Source organism: Rattus norvegicus, chromosome 15, assembly GCF_021556685.1.
Source record: "Rattus norvegicus strain SHRSP/BbbUtx chromosome 15, alternate assembly SHRSP_T2T, whole genome shotgun sequence".
Classification (NCBI taxonomy): Eukaryota; Metazoa; Chordata; class Mammalia; order Rodentia; family Muridae; genus Rattus; species Rattus norvegicus.
In genome coordinates, this window is record NC_141548.1 from 104,718,907 (window position 1) to 104,734,749 (window position 15,843).

Consider the following 15,843-nt stretch of genomic DNA (forward strand, 5'->3'; position numbering starts at 1 on the left):
TTTATGATACTTCTCTAAAAAAAACTTTAGGCAGTTCTACCAAAATGAAAATGAACCCAGACTACTTCTCAAGAACGCCAAGGCCTGCACAGTGAGCATCCCCTTCTGTTCCTGCAGTGTGGTCTCCATGAGCAGGGAGGGCTGCCTGGGGCCCTGATGGTCAGAACAGGGTTCGAGCCGCTCTGCAAGCTCAGTGTGAGCACAGTGGCCAGCTTCCTTCACTGACCAGGGCCAAGCGATACTGCCCCTGGAGGTAGGAGTAAAAAGTGAGACACTCCAAGATCTACCCAGCACTACTGTATGGACTCCATGTCAGAGACTGGGTTCAAGAGGGCAAGGATTCCCTGTAAGTTCGATTGCTTGATGGGGTCTAGACAAGCTTCAAGGCTGGGCCGTGGACTCTGTGCAGATGCTAACAGATTAGCCTTGGTTTGCAGACCAGCAGATCCAAACCAAAATGGGAAAAGAGTGGAGAAAAGTTATCCATAGTGAATGAATTCATCCTCTGTGACTGTATTAGTGCTTGTTGCTGTTCACAAAACACCTGTCAAAAAAACAGCTGAAGACTTTACTCCAACTCTCACTGTGTGGAGTGGAAGCGGCTCCAGCTCACAGTGAGAGGAATGGGGAAGTGTGGCTACAGGAGCATGAAGTGACTGGTCAAGGTGTCTGCCGTCAGGTGAATAGTGGTGTTCAGCTCATGGAACGGTGCAGCCTACATTATCAGTTGAAACACTAAAAGGTACACCAAGAGGTGTTTCCATGATTCTAAATCCACAAAGCCAACAATGGAAATTAGCTGTCACCACACCTAAGGAACCCTGTCCCTAAGGTCCCGCTGACTCAGACAGCATAGGATCAGCAAACAGCATCGTGAGGCAAACTGAACACAAAACTGTCAGCATACCCCAGTGGCATTGAGAGTGCCTTCTAAGTCCCTGTGGCATTGAGAGTGCCTTCTAAGTCCCTGGGGCATTGAGAGTGCCTTCTAAGTCCCTGTGGCATTGAGAGTGCCTTCTAAGTCCCTGTGGCATTGAGAGTGCCTTCTAAGTCCCTGTGGCATTGAGAGTGCCTTCTAAGTCCCTGGGTTATGTGCTTACAGTTCTTAGATTGAATGGAAGTATCTAAAACCACACACATTCCATTATTTTTGATTCAGGCTCCCTAACACATGCAGTGTTTTACAAGAGGGTGGACCTAGGATGTTGGGCTAACGTTGAACCCAGAGCAAAACTTTAGTTCTGAAACTGGAATCTTTTTTTTGGGGGGGGGGGGGGGAGACAGGTGGTCACATGACTATGGAAGTCCTTAGTATAGCTGTGTCTAGCAGAGAGCCAGTCCCAGTGGCTAGATTTTTTTTTTTATACCCCTGCTTCTTAGTGATAGGAATCAAGGCAGAGAAGGATAGAGGCTGGTCTGGGCTACAGGGTCCCATATCTAGGGAAAATGCCCCCTAGATACAGAATGTCAGCTTGGAAAGTGGCAGATGGAGCTGGAGGATGGGCGTAGCTTCCCAGCACTAGGAGCTCTGCAGGAGGCTGGAGCCAGCAGAGGGCAGTCCCTGTTGGGGAGTTAGAGAGATCTGAGGGCCAAAGGAAAGACACAAGCAAGGCAGGACAGCATGGTGACAGCAGGTAGGTTCCTGAGAGCAAGAGCTGGGATGTGGGGAAAGCCAGGAAATTGTGGCTGAAGAATAGGCTTACTCCAGAACTGGAAAGAAGAGTGGATATGGCCCAGCCTTAAGATTGGGGCCCAGGAGTTCCCTGCATCCAAATCCCGTGGGGAAGAGAGCTGAACCCTCAGAAATGCAGACACTCCTGAGAAATCAGAGGAGACTACCCTTTGCCCACATTCCCAAACCAAGAGGGAATCGCCTAGTGCCAGCTGTGCCCCCTGGGTGCAAGGACCTAGGAGCAATCGGGGCAGGAACTTCCTGGTTCCTGCCCATGCCAAGAGCTCAAAGACAGTCACCAGGAGCGCCCACACACCTGAGAGCAGAGGTAAGACCCACTTTTCTGCTCCAAGTGACCTGACTGGTGGACTCAGGACACACAGAGGCAGAAGTCCTCTGGGACAGGGTGCTTCCTGTGCCCGGAACTGAACGGATACCATCCCACAGTTCCCTACACCCAAATCCCGTGGGGAAGAGAGCTGAACATCCAGAAGTGCAAACCATCCTAAGACCGCAGGACAGACTGCCACTTCTGCCTGCCTCCGCCCACATTCCTGGTCCAAGAGGAAACTGCATGGTGCCTCTGGACACAGGATATAGGAACAGTCAGCTGCCGGTACCTGCAGTTCTGGTCTGCGCCCGGAACTGAACTGAACTGAACTGAACCGGTCAAACAACTCGCTGCACCCAAATCCCGTGGAGGAGAGAACTGGGCCCTCAGAAGTGCAGACACTCCTGAGGAGGAATCAGAGGAGATCACCCTCTGCCCACATTCCCGACCCAAGAGGGGATCGTCTAGTGCCAGCTGTGCCCCCTGGGTGCAAGGACCTAAGAGCAGTCAGGGGCAGGACACATCTGATTTCTACCTGTGCCAAGAGCTGAAAGACAGTCTCCAACAACACCTACACACCTGAGAGCAGAGCACCTGTTCCCAGAAACTGCTGAAAGAAAATAAGCCACCGTCAGAAACAGCAAGACAAGCGAACACCAGAGTCAGCCCGATGGCCAGAGGTAAACGCAAGAACCTAAGCAGCAGAAACCAAGACTACTTGGCATCATCAGAGCCCAGTTTTCCTACCAAAATAAATACTGCATATCCAAACGCACCAGAAAAGCAAGATTTAGATTTAAAAATCACAGTTTATGATAATGATGGATGACTTTAAGAAGGACATAAATAACTCCCTTAAAGAAATACAGGTCAACACAAGTAAACAAGTAGAAGCCCTTACAGAGGAAACACAAAAATCCCTGAAAGAATTACAGGAAAACACAACCAAACAGGTGAGGGAATTGAACAAAACCATCCAGGATTTAAAAATGGAAATAGAAACAATAAAGAAAGCACAAAGGGAGACAACCTTGGAGATAGAAAATCTAAGAGATCAGGAGCCATAGATACAAGCATCACCAACAGAATACAAGAGATAGAAGAGAGAATCTCAGGTGTAGAAGATACCATAGAAAGCATTGGCACAACTGTCAAAGATAATGTAAAACACAAAAAGATCCTAGCCCAAAACATCCACAAAATCCAGGACACAATGAGAAGATCAAATTTAAGTATAATAGGTATAGGGCTGGAGAGATGGCTCAGCGGTTAAGAGCACTGACTGCTCTCCCAGAGGTCCTGAGTTCAATTCCCAGCAACCACATGGTGGCTCACAACCATCTATAACAGATTCTGGTGTATCTGAAGACAGCTACAATGTACTCATATATACTAAATAAATAAAGTATTTTTTTAAAAAAAAAAAGTATAATAGGTATAGGAGAGAGTGAAGACTCCCAACTCCCAAAGGGCCAGTAAATTTATTCAACAAAATTATAGAAGAAAACTTCCCTAAGCTAAAGAAAGAGATGCCCATAAACAGACAAGAAGCCTACAGAACTGCAAAAGAGAAATTCCTCCCGTCACATAATAGTCAAAATGCACAAAACAAAAAAAGAATATTAAAAGCAGTAAGGGAAAAAGGTCAAGTGACATATAGAGGCAGACCTATAAGAACTACACCAGACTTATCACAAGAAACTATGAAAGCCAGAAGATCCTGGACAGATGTCATACAGACCCTAAGAGAACACAAATGCCAAAACCGGCTACTATATCCAGCAAAACTCTCAATTAACATAGATGAAGAAACCAAGATATTCCATGACAAAATCAAATTTACACAATATCTTTCTACAAATCCAGCCCTATAAAGGATAATAGATGGAAAACTCCAGCACAAGGAGAGAAACTATGCCGTATAAAAAACAAGAATGTAATCTTGCAATGAAACCAAAAGAGAGACACACAAACATAATTCCATCTCTACCAACAAAAATAGCAGGAAGCAACAATCATTATTCCTTAATAACTCTCAACATCAATGGACTCAATTCCCTAATAAAAAGACATAGACTAACAGAATGGAAACATAAAGAGGACCCAGCATTTTTCTGCATCCAAGAAACACACCTCAGAGACAAAGACAGACACTACCTCAGAGTAAAAGGCTGGAAAACAACTTTCCAAGCAAATGGTCTGAAGAAACAAGCTGAAGTTGCCATTCTAATATCAAATAAAATTGACTTTCAACCAAAATCATCAAAAAAGACAAGAAAGGACACTTCATATTCATCAAAGAAAAAAAATCCACCAAGATGAACTCTCAATCCTAAATATCTATGCTCCAAATGCAAGGGCACCTACATTCATGAAAGAAATCTTACTAAAGCTCAAGCACACATTGCACCTCACACGATAATAGTAGGAGACTTCAACACCCCACTCTCATCAATGGACAGGTCATGGAAACAGAAACTAAACAGAGACATAGAGAAACTAACAAGTTATGAACCAAATGTATTTAGCAGATATTTATAGAACATTCCATCCTAAAACAAAAGGATACACCTTCTTCTCAGCACCTCATAGTACCTTCTCCAAAATTGACCATATAATTGGTCACAAAACAGGTCTCGGGGTTGGGGATTTGGCTCAGTGGTAGAGCGCTCGCCTAGGAAGCGCAAGGCCCTGGGTTCGGTCCCCAGCTCCGAAAAAAAAGAAATAAAAAAAAAAAAAAAAACAAAAACAGGCCTCAACAGATACAGGAATAGTAATAGAAATAATCCCATGCACCCTATCAGATCGCCACGAACTAAGACTGGTCTTCAATAACAACAGTAATGACAGAAAGCCCACATGTACATGGAGGTTGAACAATGCTCTACTCAATGACAACTTGGTCAAGGAAAAAATAAAAAAGAAATTAAAGACTTCTTAGAATTTAATGAAAATGAAGATACAACCTTATGGGACATAATGAAAGCAGTGCTAAGAGGAAAACTCATAGCTCTGAGTACCTGCAAAAAAAAAAAGAGAGAGAGAGAGAGAGAGAGAGAGAGAGAGAGAGAGCGAGCATATGTCAGCAGCTTAACAGCACACCTAAAAGCTCTAGAACAAAGCGAAACAAGCCCAAGACGAGTAGAAGGCAGGAAATAATCAAACTCAGGGCTGAAATCAACCAAGTAAAAACAAAAAGGACTATACAAAGAATCAACAAAACCAGGAGCTGGTTCTTGGAGAAAATCAACAAGTAGATAAACCCAGAATTCTATCATACCTTCATAGAAGACATACCAATACTGTCCAAACTATTCCACAAAATAGAAACAAGAGCACTACTAAATTCCTTCTATGAAGCCACTATTACTCTTATACCTAAACCACACAAAGACCCATCAACGAAAGAACTGCAGACCAATTTCCCTTACGAATATCAACGCAAAAATACTCAATAAAATTCTTGCAAACTGAATCCAAGAACACATCAAAATGATCATCTGTCATGATCAAGTAGGCTTCATACCAGGGATGGTTCAATATATGGAAATCCATCAACGTAATCCACTATATAAACAAACTCAAAGATAAAAACCACATCATCGTTTTATTAGATGCTGAGAAAGCATTTGACAAAATTCAACACCCCTTTATGATAAACGTTCTGGAATGATCAGGAGTTCAAGGCCCATACCTAAACATAGTAAAAGCAATATAGAGCAAACCAGTAGCTAACAGCAAACTAAATGGAGAGAAACTTGAAGCAATCCCACTAAAATCAGGGACTAGACAACCTAGGCTGCCCACTCTCTCCCTACTTATTCAATATAGTACTTGAAGTCCTAGCCAGAGCAGTCAGACAATGAAAGGAGGTCAAAGGGATACAAATTGGAAGGGAAGAAGTCAAAATATCACTATTTACAGATGATATGATATGATAGTATATTTAAGTGACCCCAAAAGTTCCGCCAGAGAACTACTAAACCTGATAAACAACGTCAGCAAAGTGTCTGGGTATAAAATTAACTCAAACAAATCAGTAGCCTTCCTCTACTCAAAGGATAAACAGACTGAGAAAGAAATTAGGAAAATGACACCCTGCACAATAGTCCCAAACAATATAAAATATCTTGGTGTGACTTTAACCAAGCAAGTGAAAGATCTGTATAACAAGAATTTCAAGTCTCTGAAGAAAGAAATTAAAGATCTCAGAAGATGGAAAGATCTCCCATGCTCGTGAATTCCAGGATTAATATAGTAAAAATGGCCATTTTGCCAAAAGCAATCTACAGATTCAATGCTATCCCCATCAAAATTCCTACTCAATTCTTTATAGAGATAGAGCAATTTGCAGATCCATTTGGAATAACAAAAAACCCAGGATAGCGAAAACTATATTCAACAATAAAAGAACTTCTGGGGGAATCACCATCCCTGACCTCAAGTAGTATTACAGAGCAGTCGTCATAAAAACTGTATGGTATTGGTACAGAGGCAAGCAGATAGATTGGTGGAACAGAATTGAAGACCCAGAAATGAACTCAAACACCTATGGTCATTTGATCTTTGACAAAGGAGCTAAAACCATCCAATGGAAAAAAGATAGCATTTTCAACAAATGTGCTGGTTCAACTGGAGGTCAGCATGTAGAAGAATGCAAATTGATTTATTCTTATCACCCCATACAAAGCTTAAGTCCAAGTGGATGAAGGACCTCCACATCAAACCAGACACACTCAGACTAATAGGAAAAAAAAAGTGGGGAAGAGTATCGAACACACGGGCACTGGGGAAATTTTCCTGAGCAAAACATCAGTAACTTATACTCTAAGATCAAGAATCAACAAATGGGATCTCTTAAAGCTGCAAAGCTTCTGTAAGGCAAAGGACACTGTCATTAGGACACAACAGCAACCAACAGATTGGGGAAAGATCTTTACCAGTCCTGTATTTGATAGAGGGCTAATAGCTAAAATACCCAAAGAATACACGAAGTTAGACTCCAGAGAGCCAAATAACCCTATTAAAAATGGGGTACAGAGCTAAACAAAAAATTATCAGCTGAGGAATGCCGAATGGCTGAGAAGCACCTAAAGAAATGTTCAACATCCTTAGTCATCAGGGAAATGCAAATCAAAACAACCCTGAGATTCCACCTCACACCAATCAGAATGACTGAGAAAAAACTCAGGTGACAGCAGATGCTGGCAAGGATGTGGAGAAAGAGGAACTCTCCTCCTTTGTTGGTGGGATTGCAGACTGGTACAACCACTCTGGAAATCAGTCTGGAGGTTCCTCAGAATATTTGACATTGAACTACCTGAGGACCCAGCTATACCTCTTCTGGGCATATACCCAAAAGATGTCCCAACATATAAAAAAGACACATGCTCCACTATGTTCATAGCAGCCTTATTCATAATAGCCAGAAGCTGGAAAGAACCCAGATGCCCTTCAACAGAGGAATGGATTAAAAAACTGTGGTACATCTACACAATGGAGTACTACTCCTATATTAGAAGCTCTCACAACTCTGTCTGAATTTATATTTAGTTTGTAGAAGTATATACTTCATATGTCTTTAAAAATCCCATTCCTTTAGTTATTGGTAAACTAATGGTGGGTATTTTATTTTGGCTTGTTTGTATCAAGTAGCCCAGGCTAGCCTCGGATTTACTATACAGCAAAGGATGACCTTGAACTTCCGATGTCTTGCCTCCACCTCCTTAGTGATTGGGTTACAGTTTGTGCACCATCACATTCTACAGAATGTACACAGAGCTCTGTGTACACTGGGGAAGCTCTCTCCCAACTGAACTGCTTCCCGAAGCCCTGAGTCATCCTGTTTTCCTTTTGTAACCCAAACTGACCTTGAAATCTCAGCAATTCTTCTGCTTCAGCCTCTTTAGTGTCAGGCTGAGGGGTGAGCATCCAATCTATACCACAATGCACCACTGAGATGCAGCTGGGCTTTCATTAGCAAAATCTGAGGACTAAATGGAGCCATCTGGAGGCTAATCCTTCTCGTTTCCCACACCATCCTACCACCCTCAATCTCTTCTAGCTCTACACTCCTGTTCTGATGGCAGTGTTGCCAACACATTCAACTCAGTTCTTAGGGAAAGCACTCTCCTTCCCCTCTCCTTTTTCAGCTCCCGGAATCAGGCACATACCAGCACACATGCAAAGCAAGCTGCATTACCCACCTTCTTCATTCGTTATTCATCAATTTTCCCAATAACAAAATTATTTCATTTCAAAGCCTTGGGCACGTGTGAGTCCGTGAGGCTTGGGCACAGTCCCAAGCCATCTCTTGGTGAGACCTGACATACAGAGAGCCAGCTGCCTGGAAGCTCAGAAGCCGCAGGCCACTATCAGGCCTCAGTTCTCTATATTGCCAAGTGAAGCCACTTGAGAGAATTCCCACGGGAGCTACAGTGGCCAAGAATGTGGAAAAGTTGCCCAGGCTGAGACAGCCAGGAGAGACGTCTCCAGTGAGAGTTGTTCACTAGCTCTGAGTGTCAACGCTGCTCCCAGCTCCTACCACTGCACATGCTAAGAGGCCAGGAAAGAGGGTATAAGATGTTTGATCATAGCAACTGAACAGGACAGTATCCAGGGCCATACTCCCTGCTGGGTCTTCCTTCCTTCTCTGGGTTTAGTGTTTAACACTGTGTGGCACCTAGTCCCACCATTAGCCCCTGTCTGTATTCCTAGATGGGAGTTTCCCTAGAGGGATACAGTAACTGACTACATAGGTGACTCTGGCCAGGTCACCCACACAGCATCAAAAAGAAAGCCATCGAAGAGACAGAAAGCTGGACGAACAGCTTCATGGAGAAACTGATCTCTGACACACGGCTCTCGCACTCACAGTTCACCTAGTTCTCGAGCTGAGAGGAATGTCGAAGATCATGTTGGCTAATGTCCTTGTCATACAGGTGAAGGCTACATCCAAAGCCACCAGTGACTGCTGAGGGTACCTTGACTCCATCGTTTGATCACAGCTCCCACACATTCAAGTGTAACAAGATTAGGAGGTATGGCCTGTTGGAGGAAGTGTGTCACTGGGGGTGGGTGGGCTTTGAGGTTTCAAAAGCCTGTGCCAGACTCAGTCTGTCTACATGTGCGTTCTCTCTCTCTCTCTCTCTCTCTCTCTCTCTCTCTCTCTCCCCTCCATCTCCTCTCTCCCTCCCCCACACTCTGTCTGTGTATCAGGATGTAGCTCTCAACTACTTCTCCTGCACCAATCTTGCCATGCCTGTGACCATGCTCCCCACCATGATGATAAGGGACTTAAACCTCTGAAACTGTAAGCAAGCCTCCAATTAAATGTTTTCTTTTTCTAGAGTTGCTTTGGTCATGGTGTCTCTCCACAGCAACAGAACAGTGACTAAGACACCTACCCATCCACAAGCTCCTTCCTCTCCCCTCTATTTTACATGTTCGATTTTGAAAGGCGTGTCTCACAGGCAAGGGCTCCTTTGTGCCTTGTCCATCACACTCAGCCTGCTCACTGACTCCATCCCTATTGCTGTGAACCACAGCGGTTTCTCTGTAGATCAGGCATGCGGACCTCCATGGTGGGAGGTGGGGGATGTTAGGTGTGTGCGTGGGGCATCACAACAGCTTCCTGTGGCCTCTGCAGAAGCAATATAATCACTGAAAGGGCAGTCTCCTTTGCCGCTTTCAGGGGTTACCACCAAGGTCTTAGTGGGGCTTTTGTGATGTTGTCAACAAGCCCAATAAACTCCCTGGTTCACCAGGCTAGACTTGGGTGGAGTGGTCACTCACTCGGTGACTCTGGTCCTGTCACTCGGTGTCCTTGATGGAGTTCGTGGAGGTTTGCTCACCTTTGTCCCGGTAAGAGTTAGAAGAAAACCAGGGTTTCCTGCACTTCTGCCGCAGAACTTTCACCAATGTGCCGCCTATCCAGAGAAGTCATATTAGCATGCATGTGGGTGCACTCAGCATGTGTATACACACACATACACACACGTGCACATACACACATGTGCACAAACACATACACATACACGTGCACACACGTGTACACACATTCACACATGCACACGTGCACACACACATACATTCACACATGCACATGTGCGCGCGCGCGCACACACACACACACACACCTTCCCAGAGGGCTCACCATTCCATAGGGCCAGCCACTTTATATTGTCTACCCCATTTCAGAGCCACCAGAGACAACACAGTATGTGTCAGGGTCTAGTTACTGCACGCATCATGGGCCTCGGACATTTAAAAATGCAATTTGGGGGGCTGGAGAGATATCTCCATGGTTAAGAGCATTCACTGATCCTGCAGAGGCTGTAGGTTTGGTTCCCAGGCCCACATAGTAGTTCACAACTCTATAACTCCAATTCCAGGGGGTCCTATTCTTCTTCGACTTCCTTGGGCATTAGGTATGCACACAGTGCACATTCACGCATGCAAGCAAACCACTCATTCACATAATCAAATCTTTTAAAATTAAAATTAATTAGTTACAAAAATAAAACACACTTTTCCAGGCTCACATAGACGGGGAAGAACAGAGGCACCTACCCACATCTTGGAGCATGGAACCGACATGCTACCTTAATACAAATGACCAGAGAGCTTGACAGCTAGAAGACCATCCACATGGTCTTTAGGTTCCAGCTTCTAGAAATATGGAAAAGTAAGTGTCTGATGTCTTATACCACCCAGTTCATGGGGCTTCATGTAGCAGCTGCAGGAGACTTACAGAGTGGGAACCACAGTCAGAGGCCACCAAGGTCTTGCAGGAGCCCTGGGCCTGCTACACTGTCTCTTAGCAACTGCTTCTAGAGGCTGGGCAAGGATGGGATACAAAGCCTGGACTCTGGCAGCCTAGCAGGCCACCTATCCCAACACACTACTTAAACAGACAGTGAAGTGATTGATTCGTTGAGGTCACATTGGGGAAGGGGACAGAAGAAGGGGGTCTGGTGACCTTGAAAAAGATTCTTGGAAGCTGCTTTAAAAAAAAAAAGACTCTTAGCTTAAACCTGCAACGCAGTATGGAGGCCTGGCACCTCTGCCTTTGTCAGTGTGTCTGTCTCCTTTACTTGATCACCTCTGCAGAAGGACAAGCTAATCTCTGGAGGAGAGCGTGTCTAATATCTCCCTTCAAAGCTGAAGTCATGGGACTGAGTCATCTTGTTCTGAGCGAACTGGCAGAAGTATAGTTGGACACGTTTGTCCTTTTAAAACATCAGGATTCATTGGGTTATGCTAAATTCACTAGCTCTTTCAGTCACCTTGGAATCTAAGGAAACAAGGCTGCTGGCCAGATACCCCATCCCCACCGCAGATAAGGGCAGTTTTCCACAGTGGTCACACTGGAGCAGAAGTGATCATTTAGAGGGCAAGCTACCCGGCAGGGCTAGAGTTAAGGTGCTGATGGGCAGGATCACAATCTCTTCGGAACTGTTTGATTATGTATCCTTTCCCTCACTGCTGGAGGTCTTCTTTCTTGTTGGTTCTTCTTGAAGCAGAGGAGGGGAGGGAGAAGAGCGTATGCAGAGGGTAAGACTTTGTAAGATAGGGTGCGGGGGTTGCTGTATAATAAAAGTTTACTTATCCAAGTTACTATGCTACTGCAGCAAACCTGCCCTCTGCGTTCCTCTGAGGCCAGAAATTGCAGTCTCTGGCACTTAGCACCTCTTCCTAAAACAGCAAAGGATTAACTACATAGCCTCTGTCCTATCTCAACAGGAACTGCTGGGCTCTAACTTTCGGCCTGCTTAGTCAGAAGTTGCAGGAAGAAAAGGGAACACTTAGAAAAGTGATTATAATGTTTGTTACTAAGTTGTAAAAAGTCTTCTTATGAAAGCCAGCTGAGGGGAAAAGCAGAAAGATCCTAAGGAGAAGGGAAAAAAGGTTCTAACAGGGAAAAAGAAGCTCCTCCTCTCTGCCCTCACTACTTAAACATCTTTCATAATACATGATCACATGTTACAAAGTTTATTGCAGGTTCATACAAAAAAATCAAATCATAAATTAGAATAGAAGTTTACAACAGTGAATGTTTGCATGCATATCCATCAGGAGTAATTATCTGGCTAACCATCCATCACCTGTCACAGCTCCACAGGTTCCCTGAAGGATTAGAACCATAACTAAGTTATTAGTGAAGTTTTGTATAAGTAAACCCAGTCAATATTTTATCCTCTGTCCTAGCACCTATAATAAATCATTAGTTCCCCTTTTATGACCTTTGGTTAATTGTTTTACAACCTCTTGGAATGTGCTTTGAGTAGGAGAAAGTCTGGTTACCATCTAAGAGCAATTAATTGGTGACACTTGGGAAGACTGGCAGAGTTCTCACTGCAGTTTTGACTAACAGAAAAAGACTTAATAGCATTTCCACTATAAAAGAGCTTAATAATCACGTTATAATTTTAGGAATTCTTTTTTTTTTTTTGTTCTTTTTTTTGGAGCTGGGGCCCGAACCCAGGGCCTTGCGCTTCTTAGGCAAGCGCTCTACCGCTGAGCTAAATCCCCAACCCCAGGAATTCTTATAGGGTCATAACAAGACTTAAGAAGTCATCTATTTGTCTATATAGCATCAGTATAAGACAGTACATCTTTGTAGATCTGCATAGATCTGCTCCAAAGGGATGTGCTTTTACTTAATGATTGTTACATATGTTTAATAATAACAGGAAAGGCCTTTTAATAGCAGGAATCTTTCCTAAAATGAATCCCTTACAGCCTTGCTTAATAAGAGCAAACCAGTCACAGATTATATGATAATCCGAGGCTGGCCATCTCAGAATGATCACCTGCTAGTTATTAGCTTGTCCCGTTATGGCTCCTGACACCTCTCCTGCCCAAATTCATCCTCTATTTGGACCTGAAGCGCATGTCAGTACCCCAAAGACAGACACACACCCCCCTCATGATATCTGTCTGATTGCTCTCAGTATGTGCCCAGATTCCTCACCTCCATGTTTGAGAACCTTTGCCCACCTTCAGCAGGAATCCTATCAGGGTGAAGTAGAAAGAACTCCCTCCTCCATGTTTCGATTCTAGTAAGTTCCTTCTACATCCCTGCTCTTTGCTAATAGACCTCCACCTGACCGTGGTGTGTTAGAACAGAGTCTGCCTCCATTGGAGCAAGGACTGTGGTTACAGCTTAGTGGTATAGCACTTGCCTAGCATGTGCAAAGCTATGTTCAATCTTGACAGTGTAAAAGAAATCTGAGGCAAAGCCCCATTTCTCCTATTACAACAGTTCCTGCCTAAAACCTGCCTTCTCACTCTACTCTTTATCTCTGGCTTTGTTTAAAAACGCTTGCACACACACACCCACAAACACAAATGCATTTGCTCACCCTTCACAACCCAACCCTGCTTCCAGATAGAAAACAGGATCCCAGGGGTATACAGTCTGACTCCAGTCCTCAACAAAAGAAAGACTCTTGGTGGTAAACCTGTCTACAGAGCATATCAGTGCCTACCCTGGGGGTTGCCAGCTGTGACGAGGAGGGTGGCTCTTTTTCCTCTACCCTTCCTTCCCTGAATAATTCATTCTCAAACCACACTGAGTTTCAGTACAGAGTGTGGGGAGAAGGCTTGAGCAGGCCTGGTGTGGGAAGGGGAACTGTTCAAAAGCCAAGTTCAGTTCAGGAGTGTCTAAGCCACAAATCCGTTCACTGGCCACTGTCGGGAATCAACCTAATCGCACACAGGCACACAGAATGCTCTCTCAGGGCCACTGGATAACTTGTTTCCATTTCTTGACTTGGTTTGGGCTCATCTTGGTTGAGCACACTTCTCAAGTGCCTGGTCCCCCCCTTTTTGTTTTTTCCTATGGTTCTGCCTCAAGACTTACCACTTCTTGTTCACTTCCTCAGCCTGACATCCTGAGCCCCTCTCACTGTCCACAGACTTCTTCCCTGGAGGTCTTGCTACGAGTCCCCGCCTCCGAAGCCTCCCACTTGTGCAGAACTTGTGCCCCTCTTTGCTTGTCTGACCCTGGATTGGAACTCACTGGACTCCTATGCAGCTTCTCCAACAGACAGAGTCTGGGGGACAGTCTTAGGCGTGAAACACTGCTGGAATACACAAAAGAGTCACACCCAGGAAGAGCTGCCTCAACAGCTGTGGGTCTAGGGAAGTTGGCCTTGGTTGAATAGCCACAGAGATCCAAAGCAAGAGCCACTAAGCCACCAAGCTTGTGGGACCTTAAACCTCAGGTGGGGGGTCCACCTCTCAATTGGGGCCTTCTGCTCTTGGGCTTCTTGATGTTGGTACGAACCTCAGAAAAGAGAGTACTACGTGACCAGTTCCAGGACTGGCCATCAGAATGGTGTGCCGTCAACTCTTGGCCAGGGCCTGCCAAAGGTGTGTCCCTTAGCCCTTCTTTGCACCCAGCTCGTCTCACGCTTCTTCCTCGGTAATGTAAAAGTTTCCTCTCTCCCTGTATAGCTTGTGGGAAGTACTGCTCACTGAAGCCTTACTATGAAGTACTCTCTCGTCATTTCCTTCCTACAAAAATTACCTGTCTTTTGAGAGCCATGGGTGTGTGACTGGGAAGGGTAAAGTACATTTCTCTTTAGAGGTAATCGATTACCAATAATACAATCACATGTGACAAGAACTATCAAAAGGGTCTCCAGTGTCTCCTCTGAATACAACCCTGAGAACCGTTCTGGACATATCAGCCGGTTTTGCTCTATGGCACGAGGTGGACTCTGGCCTGTCCCTACAGACAGAATGCCATGATTTACTGAGTAAAGGAAGGTTAGAGCAGCACAGTAGTAGCAGAGAGGGCTGAAACCAAGAGCAGGGTAATTGAAGGTCATCTGCAAGCTGATCAAGGACCCTACCTGTACCCAAGAAGGTCCCTGCTAACTCAACTCACCCCATTCACCAAGGGCAATGAACTCACAAGGACATCAACAAAGACCTGCTGAGCAGTCAACCACTCTCTTGGATAGGAGCAAAGCATGGGAGGGCGCCCATGGGCGCGCCCTTCTGTAGAAAGTGAACCAGTTCACAGTACTACACTCTATAGCTTCCTCCCTTTACAGCCCTGCTAAAAACCAAAACAAACATGCAACAGGGTGCCAGGCGAGGCGGCTCTCCCCAGGATGCTGCCTTCAGTAGAGGCTCTGTCTATAACAGGGAGTGTGAGGGAGCAAAGTCACCCCAGGAGGCCTGCTGCAGTTCAGCTCCATTCCTGAGCCCCCCACAGGTCGAGATTTACACTATATAACTAAGCCATCAGTGCCAGGAGATTCATCGTGGTCCTGCTCTGACTAGGAGCAGTGAGCTAGGTAAAGCATAAAGGGCTGCCTGGGGACTCATATGCTTGCCTCTCGGGAGGAAAGTAGAGGACGGTGACCCTGGCTCCAGACTCCCTGGGCTGCAAAGACATTTGCAATCCAGATAGGCATACCTCTAAGAGCTGAGGTTTACAGGGACTGTCTGGCACTCTAGTGCAAATGAAATAGTCTATTCCCCAGCAGGGAAAGGCAAGAGGCTGGGCTGCCCTGTGGCCACCACTGTTTTCTTCTTTTCTTTTCACAGAAAATGGTTTTCCCTGCTATAGCACTGGCTAATAAGAGAAGACTTCACACATCCATTGATTAAGACCATGCTTCAGTTGTCTCACTGAAAGGTGGCTGTCCCTGTTTCTTCAGAGGCTTGTGCTGAACCCGGAATGAGACCCAATTCTGTCATCAGCCAGCTCTATGACCTGGTCAGACTAGTGTGGTTCCCTGTGACTGGGCAGGCACATCTTGCTCACCTGCTCTGCTTTTCCACAGGCTACAATGTGTCAACATACTCCAAACTCACATGC

General features: G+C 45.1%; 1 long non-coding RNA gene across 4 annotated transcripts in view; it reads right to left on the minus strand.

Annotated features, from left to right (window-relative positions):
- The window catches only part of LOC108352982 (uncharacterized), a 32,627-nt gene that overhangs the window by 10,600 nt on the left and 6,184 nt on the right, over window positions 1–15,843 (minus strand). Inside the window, exons 1-2 of one of the 4 annotated variants that reach the window (XR_015639095.1) lie at window positions 13,870–14,099; window positions 9,857–9,931 (exon numbers count right to left, since the gene is read on the minus strand). The exons of 1 other annotated variant lie outside the window; for it this stretch is intronic. This is a non-coding gene — a long non-coding RNA (uncharacterized LOC108352982). Of the gene's footprint in view, window positions 1–9,797; window positions 9,932–13,869; window positions 14,102–15,843 lie in introns of those variants that run through there. 2 more of the 4 variants (XR_015639096.1, XR_015639094.1) reach the window with 2 other exon arrangements.